Below are 8,013 nucleotides of genomic sequence, written 5' to 3' on the forward strand. Positions count from 1 at the left end.
TCCAACTGAGTGGTTGGAAAGGCTGAGAAAAGCCTTTCAATTATATTCAGGATTGCACCCTATCCTGAAGGAGAGACACTGTTAAAAGTTCATTTTGTGGTAAACTCATAGGTAGATATTCGAAAAAGTTGGAAAAGTTAGAAGGGTGGCAAGCAAGGGGGCTGGATGAGTTACTGCGGGAGGCTCAGAAGGTTTATGTTAGGAGTGAGGATGAGAACTACAAGAAGCAGTCTAAGATTATGTTAGCAGCTGTAAGGGAAAGACAGAGGCCATCTCCCCAAGGAAGGGGTGGTGGTCACCCAGGAGGTTTGAGGGGAGCTGGTCGACAGGTGCATGAAGGAAAACAAGATGGAGGAGATAGAATTGTTTGCTTTTACTGTGGGGAAAAGGAACATATGAAGCGGGAATGCCGACAAAGGATGGCTGATGAAGAGCAGTTTAAGGAAGATTAGGGGTGTCAGGGGCTCTATCTGCTGGGGACAAGAGAAAGAACAGAGCCTCTGGTAAAATTAAAAATACGTCCCCAGCAGCAAGAATATGAGTTCCTTGTGGACTCAGGGGCAGAAAGATCAACCATCCAGACCCTTCCCCAAGGGTGTAAGATTTCATCTGAAATAATACAGGTGATTAGAGCCAAAGGGAAACCCTTTGGAGTACCTATAATCAAGGATGTACTCTTAGAAAGTAACTCCAAATTAGGAATTGGGTTGTTTTTATTAGTACTAGAAGCAGATTATAATTTACTGGGAAGGGATTTAATGATTGAATTAGAAATAGGGATAGAGATTAATAAGGGAGAACTGACAGTAAAATTGTGTCCTCTCCGGGCTGAGGATGAGAAAAAGATTAATCCAGAAGTTTGGTACACCCCTGATAATATAGGAAAATTAAGTATTGAACCCTTTGAAGTAACTATTAGGAACCCGGAGATACCTGTCAGAATTAGGCAATATCCTATATCTGAGGAGGGGAGGCAAGGACTGAAACCAGAAATAGAAAGGCTTAAAAAAAAAAAACAAACAAACAAAAAAAAAACCCCAAAAACAAACCAAGCTTACAGGCAATAGTGGCCGCTGCTCTCCTGGTAGAGGAAGCTGGGAAGATAACCTTTAGAAGTGAGCTAAAAATCTTATCTCCCTATAACATTTATGGAGTTTTGCAACAGAAGGCCGACAAATAGATAATGGATGCCAGATTCCTAAAGTATGAAGGCATCCTAGTCTCCTCTCCTAAGTTAAGAAACAATGGGCCTGAAAAACCCAGCCCAGTTTTTTTTATATAAAGAACCAATTACAGAACTAACACATGATTACCTCCAACAGATAAAGGAACAAACAAAAATAAGGCCAGATCTTGAGGAAGAAAAACTAAAAGAAGGGACTCAATTATATGTAGACAAGTTCTCTCAAGTTCTGGAAAAAAAAAAAAAAAATCCGGGTACGCTATAATAGATGAGAAAACATTTATGACAGTAGAATCTAGTCCCCTTAGCCCCAGCTGGTCAGCCCAAGCATGCAAATTATATGCTGTGCTTAAAGCTCTAAATTTATTGAAAGGAAAAAGTGGGACTATTTTTACTAATTCTAAATATGCCTATAAAGTAGTTCATACTTTTAGTAAAATCTAAGAAGAAAGAAGACCACAAGAACGGCAATACGGACAGCCGAGAAAGAGTGGACGCATGCCAGTCGAGTTAAAAGTCCGGCCACCACAGATGACCAGTAAAAAGTAGACAGCCAGCCTAGGAATTTGAAGGTTACCATTAAGAAAAATCTATGAACTCTGTGTGCATCATTTAAGTCGATCGCAAAGGAGAACAAAAAGGGATATAATTACCTACTTATTAGTAATTATTTAGTAGTTTATAATAAGGTAAATTATAATTATTATCCTTTTGTATGTTTTAGTAATTATTTTAATGATTATTTGATAATTTATAATAAGGTAGATTGTGATTGTTGTCCTTTTAAGTGCTTTACATGTAAAATTTGCCAAGAACGGTGGCAGGTCCATTGCCAAGGGGGGGAAGCCGCCAACTGGGGTCTGAACAGAAATTGTATTAAAATCAAGAAAATTGAAAAATCAGTAGATTTGTTTGGAGTCTGAGGACTGGTAAAAAAAAAAATATACACCAAAGGAGTGCATCAGGAAACTTTTGTTTCCATACTAACAAACCCACTCCATTTGTTGCCCAAATTCTAAAAAGGTGTTGTCAGAGGGAACTAAAGGGGGTCCCGTGCGACCCACCCCCGGTCAAAGATAAAAATAGGGAACAGTACAAGGTTAGGCAGGAGCAGGGGAAGGGACGCCCAGGCGAGTACCGCTGCTGCCAAGAAGATAATTTACCTCGGAGCTCGAAGCACCGGAGTCGGCGAGCAAGGCAGAGGGGAAAAAGCCAGGTCCACCAGCAGATAGAATAATGCTGAAATGCTCCAACTATTGCCAACTGAGTACTAGGCTCCCCCAGATGACTGGTCTGATTGCCTCTGAAACACAAGAAAGGCAACAAACCCAAGAGGGAAAAACAAGATATTATGCAATAAAAACAAGGTCAGGACCCCACCCTTATTGGCAGATTATAAGTATTTTAATGCTTTGTATCATACATAAAGGGGAGGGTTCCCCGGCTCTGCACCAGCCCTTTAAGTGGACGCTAACCGGAATAGATGCCAGTGTAATTCGGAGTCAAATAACATCCGGACCCCCTAGTTTTACCCCACAGTTATGTGAACTAGCCCCTGTAGAGCCCTGTTTTAATACCGCAGGATTTTACATGTGTCCAGCATCGAACCCAGGGAAAGGGTATTGCAATTACCCTGGAGAATATTTCTGTGGGTACTGGGGGTGTGAAACAATAGCCTCAGACTGGCAAGCAGCAAGAGATAAATTTCTTAAAGTATCATGGGGACCCTATGGGTGTACACCTCCACAAAAGGATTCTAGTGGCGCCTTCTTGGGCAGGTGGAAAGGGAGTTGCCAATTTGTACATTTAAACATAACTGAGCCCACAGACCCAGGATGGATGGTGGGAAGATCATGGGGCTTTTGATATTGGGAGCCTGGAAAAGACAGAGGGAGCGTATTTACCATAAAGAAAGGGCCTGTACCAGCAGACACACAGGCAGTGGGCCCTAATCCTGTAATAGTTGGGGATTTAACAGCTAGGAACCTGATAACGGATAACCAAACTACAACTCCTACAACACCGCCAAGTGGAGATTCCCAGTTTAACACTCTCTGGAAGTTAGTTGAGGGAATATATAAAGTCTTAAATGCTACTCAGCCAGAATTAACAGAACACTGTTGGCTCTGCTTTGATATTAGGCCTCCATTTTACAAAGCTGTAGGGATATCTGAAAAAGCGAGACGTCTTAATAGTAGCAATCCCTCGCAATGTAATTGGAAAAATTCCTGGGGTAAAGGAATGACTTTGGCTTCAATAACAGGAAGGGGACGATGTATTGGCAGAGTACCCACACACCTGGAAAGCTAAACGGGAAGATACTCCAGCTAAATGGCTAGCTCCCGCTAAAAACACCAAGTGGATCTGCTCAAAAGGAGGATTCACCCCCTGTATTTCCTTAGAAATATTTAACAAAACCTCTGATTATTGTATACAGGTAGCTGTGATTCCCAAAATTATCTATCACCCCAACGAACATATGTATAATGTACAAAACATCCCAGAACGCCACATACAAAACCAAGAGCCTTTCACCGCACTTGCAGTGACAGTTTTAATGCTTGCAGGGGGAGCAGGTGTTGGTACAGGAGTAGCCTTCCTAGTAAAACAAACAAAGGAGTTTAATTCCCTGAGGATTGCTGTAGACGAAGATTTGGAACGTATAGAACAATCAATATCAGCATTAGAAAAATCAGTAAGGTCCTTATCGGAAATAGTTCTGCAGAATAGAAGAGGACTAGATCTTCTATTCTTACAACAGGGAGGACTGTGTGCGGCTCTCCGGGAAGAATGTTGTGTGTATGCAGATCACACTGGGGTGGTACGAGACACCATAACAAAACTAAAAGCAGGACTTGAGAAAAGGAAAAGGGAAAGAGAGGCCCAGCAGAGCTGGTATGAGACCTGGTTTAATCACTCTCCTTGGTTAACTACCTTGCTATCTACAATTGTGGGTCCTTTAATATTATTAGTGTTAGGATTAACATTTGGCCCATGTATATTCAACAAGGTAATTGAAATAGTAAAAAGAAGATTGGAAGCAGCACACCTGATGCTAATCAAAGCCAAATATGAAACTCTCCCTGGAGATCCTGAAGTAGAAGAGACTTTGATTCTAGCCCACCAAGAAAAAAAACGATTTGATGAACAAAATGATAAAAGATTAAATGGGGAACTGTGAGAAACTGCATTGACTTGTTTGTTCATCAAAAGTATGAAATTAAGATAAAAGAGTGGGGGGGTCAGGGCATGGAATTTGCAGGCTTGGGCAAGGCTGGAAACCGCAAACAAAGATTGTGAAAGATCTTGCAGGAGTGGCTAGAACTGATAACTGCAGCGGAAGGAGATCCATCACCCCCACTTGTCAAACCAACTGCTGCTGGAACTGATAACTACAGTGGAAGGAAACCCATCACCCCCACTGGTGCTGGATAAAAAGGGACTGAAGTGAAGTAAAGGTTGTCAGCTTTTGGCGGAGCCATGCTCCCAGCTGCACCCAGCACTGTTTGCTTGCTATCGCTTGTTGTTATTAATAAAATTATTAATTGATCTTAAAAGGCTGAATCAAATTATTCGCCTCAATTTATAACACTCATTAGTAAAGTGGTGAGTGTCCTCGTTTGTCACGCGGGGGACTGGGATTCAATTCCCCGACGGGGAGGCGGACATACCATCTTGGTGTGCCATCACTTTACTTTTCGCCACCACTGGGAACATGGTTGGAAGAGTATGGAAAAGTAAAGTCAACGTCCGCGGCGGTGGCGCTGGGCGGCCGTGATCGTATAGTGGTCAGTACTCTGCGTTGTGGCCGCAGCAACCTCGGTTCGAATCCGAGTCACGGCAGAAAAATATATGGTGGTTTTTTCCCCCCCCCCCCCCCCCCTCTGCCGCCGTCGTTGTCTGAGAGCGCCTTAGCCGGGATGGGGCCGACCCCGGCTACGGCGTAGGTACGGCCAGGACCCATCCCTGGGCTGGAGTGGTTTGAGACCGAGAATGCTAAAACGGCAAAAAAAAATAAAGGCTGAAAAACAAAACTCCAGAAAAGATACCACCCAACCAAAACAAAATGCCTAATGGCTAATACGGGAATCGAACCCGCGATTAGGGCGTTATTAGCACGACGCTCCATCCAACTGAACTAAGCGGCCTGCTGCCCAGCACCCCCCACGGGACTAATTGACAGCCTATCAGCTGCCTCGGCGTGCCCCCGCCCGCGGGGCCTGCGCGCAAATCCCGGCGCCCCTCGCCGGGGGCGGCGGCAAACAGGGAACTCATCAGGAGAAACGCTGGAAAAAGCAAGGGGGCGGAGCTGCCGTCAGGGCGGGGAAATATGGAAAAGCCAAAACCAAATATACATCCGGTAGTCGTGGCCGAGTGGTTAAGGCGATGGACTAGAAATCCATTGGGGTCTCCCCGCGCAGGTTCGAATCCTGCCGACTACGAGGAGCTTGTTTTTAATTTTTTTTTTTTCTGATTCTGAATGTTCTTCTCTCTTCGCTGTTCCAAATCCGCTCGCTGTTTGCCTTTTTTATTTTTTAGCACACGATAAAAATTTTCACCAGTAAGAAATAAGGAAAACGGGGGAATTCGGAGCCACGCCCTGAGAGCCCCAGCTCGGAGCAGGGACCCTCCAGCAGGGAAGGGGCCGCTCCCGGCCGCCACCCGCCACCCTTTTGGGTACGGCGAGGCGGGGCTGCCGAGGGCCCGCCCGGCGCCGTGGCTTAGCTGGTTAAAGCGCCTGTCTAGGTTCGAATCGCAGCGGTACCTGGGTTGTGCCCGGCGCTCCTCGCAGGTTTATTCTGGGGGGACCGCCGCTGTTCCTTGGCCGGGCTTCTTCCCGCTCTTCCCGTATCCGCAGCCTCCCAGCGCGGCCCGAGTGGCTCGTCCCTGCTTTGTAGCGGCATAAGCTGGGCAAGGCACCGATTGTTTTCATTATTTGACCCGCAGAGACGGAGGGGTCCCCATGTACCCAGCTGCCGCCCCCGTGGGGCCGTCCTCTAGCGCGGACTGGGATGTCAGCCCGTATCGTTTCGTACAGGAAATTGGGCTGTGCCCTCCTGCAGGTCAACCCTAAACAACGCCTTTCCTTCAGCCCCTCGCTTCCGCCTCACGTCCGGCTGGGCACCGTCCTCCCGAAGACCTCCAAAAGGGCGACGCTCTCTGCCACTTATGTTGATGGGCAAGGAGTGCAGGAAGAATCCGCACCAGCATCCACCACGACGGGCGAGGCCCAAAACGAAGGTGGCCCGTACGGGGATCGAACCCGCGACCTTGGCGTTATTAGCACCACGCTCTAACCAACTGAGCTAACCGGCCTGCTCATTACCTGTACTACCAGTATTTTACATGTCGGACTACAGCCGGAGTGATGCCGACCTGTGCAGACGTCGGGGCGCCGATCCCAACCAAGCCGATGCTAACTGCGACGGCATCGCCTGCACCGAACGGAGGCACAAATGCATGGGCACTACGTGTATTCCTGGCGCACTTCCTTCCTCCGCTCGCCCACCCGCGGCTGCGCTGAATGGGGCTCTGTCCCGGCCCACCCGCGTTTGGCAGGACCACGCATCAACACAGCACTGCGCGGAGCACAAGAAAAGGGGAAAACACTAGTGTCAGGAGTGGGATTCGAACCCACGCCTCCAGGGGAGACTGCGACCTGAACGCAGCGCCTTAGACCGCTCGGCCATCCTGACACCTGAGTTACTCTTCCAGTCGGCCCAATTCGCTTCCGTCACATCCCGGAGTTTCATTATATACAGCATAAGCGTGTATCATTTATAGCACCTGAATGGACGAGGCAGCGGCAGAGCGATGCCGGGATAGCAGGCACCCCAGCTGCCCAATGCAGCCTCCAGGCTCTGTATAAACACCCCCGACAGACCACCCTGAAACACCGTTCAGCAACAGGAACCACTGTTCTGTCACCCCCTCAGTGAACCAGAGGTGAAGGGTACTTTCAGCCCTCCCCAAGAGACCAAAAATTTTTGGGTTATAAAGACCTGCTTACATTAGAGTAGTCCAGAAACCTGGACTAACAATAGAGATACATTAGAGATACTAACATTAGAGCAATAGAGTTTTGCTCAGATCTGTAGATAACTGTGCAAACCAAAGTAATTTATTATTTAAAATAATTTAACTTTTAATACCAAAACCACACATTCACATCACTCTGCAGCAGAAATTTGCCAGTTCATGAGATTGCAGCTAAAGGTAGATGCTAGACCTTCACCTTCAGAGTTTCCTCAAAACTAGCAGTTACAAAATAAAGTCCCCACAACAACTAGAAACTCAGGTTCTGTTTCACAGAAAGTGAAGTATTTGTGGTGGTGGAACAGCAGGCCAGAGGCCTTTCAAACTGAACCTGGACTGGAGGCAGCAGAAGCTGTGAGAAAGCTGACAGCGCTTTGTGAGAAGAGTCCTGCAGCAGTGGAAAACACCTTGCTTTCCCTGAGAAAGAACTCTAGGAACTAGCCACCTGTATGAACTTTTTGCAACCATTAGGTAGAAACATGAAAACAGTATGTCACAAACAAGTCTTTCTGCACGTAAACACCAGGGGATTGAGCGACCAATCAATACAGGGAAACAACTTGTTATTATAGTCAAGGGGATAGTTACAGGGTGCTCTTTAAAAGTCTGTATAAAGAGATGTGGGACTAAACCGACATCTTTTGCTCCATTAAAAGTGTATCCCACATCTTTCTTTAAGGAGCTCAACAGCAACAGTATTCTTCTAAGTCGTTCCTTAGTTTTGTTACTCACAATTATAAAATGTATATAGTCTTCTTATAGAATCATGTTCAATTTTTTCCCCTTTCTTCATG

The 8,013-nt window shown here is 46.3% G+C and overlaps 1 protein-coding gene and 4 non-coding genes across 5 annotated transcripts in view; 2 read left to right on the top strand and 3 right to left on the bottom strand.

The window, feature by feature from the left end:
- The window catches only part of ST3GAL6 (ST3 beta-galactoside alpha-2,3-sialyltransferase 6), a 100,990-nt gene extending 94,114 nt beyond the window's left edge, over positions 1 to 6,876 (bottom strand). The window contains exon 1 of the mRNA XM_085571794.1: positions 5,949 to 6,876. The gene's annotated coding sequence lies outside the window, so the exon portion shown is untranslated. The remainder of the gene's footprint in view (positions 1 to 5,948) is intronic.
- On the top strand, positions 4,955 to 5,026 carry TRNAH-GUG (transfer RNA histidin (anticodon GUG)). The gene has a single exon. It is a non-coding gene; the product is annotated as a tRNA-His (tRNA).
- Positions 5,544 to 5,625, top strand: TRNAS-AGA (transfer RNA serine (anticodon AGA)). The gene has a single exon. It is a non-coding gene; the product is annotated as a tRNA-Ser (tRNA).
- Positions 6,426 to 6,499, bottom strand: TRNAI-AAU (transfer RNA isoleucine (anticodon AAU)). The gene has a single exon. It is a non-coding gene; the product is annotated as a tRNA-Ile (tRNA).
- On the bottom strand, positions 6,797 to 6,879 carry TRNAL-CAG (transfer RNA leucine (anticodon CAG)). The gene has a single exon. It is a non-coding gene; the product is annotated as a tRNA-Leu (tRNA).
- Between the last annotated feature and the right edge of the window lie 1,134 nt (positions 6,880 to 8,013).

Source organism: Lonchura striata, chromosome 1, assembly GCF_050655825.1.
Source record: "Lonchura striata isolate lonStrDom1 chromosome 1, ASM5065582v1, whole genome shotgun sequence".
Taxonomy (NCBI): Eukaryota; Metazoa; Chordata; class Aves; order Passeriformes; family Estrildidae; genus Lonchura; species Lonchura striata.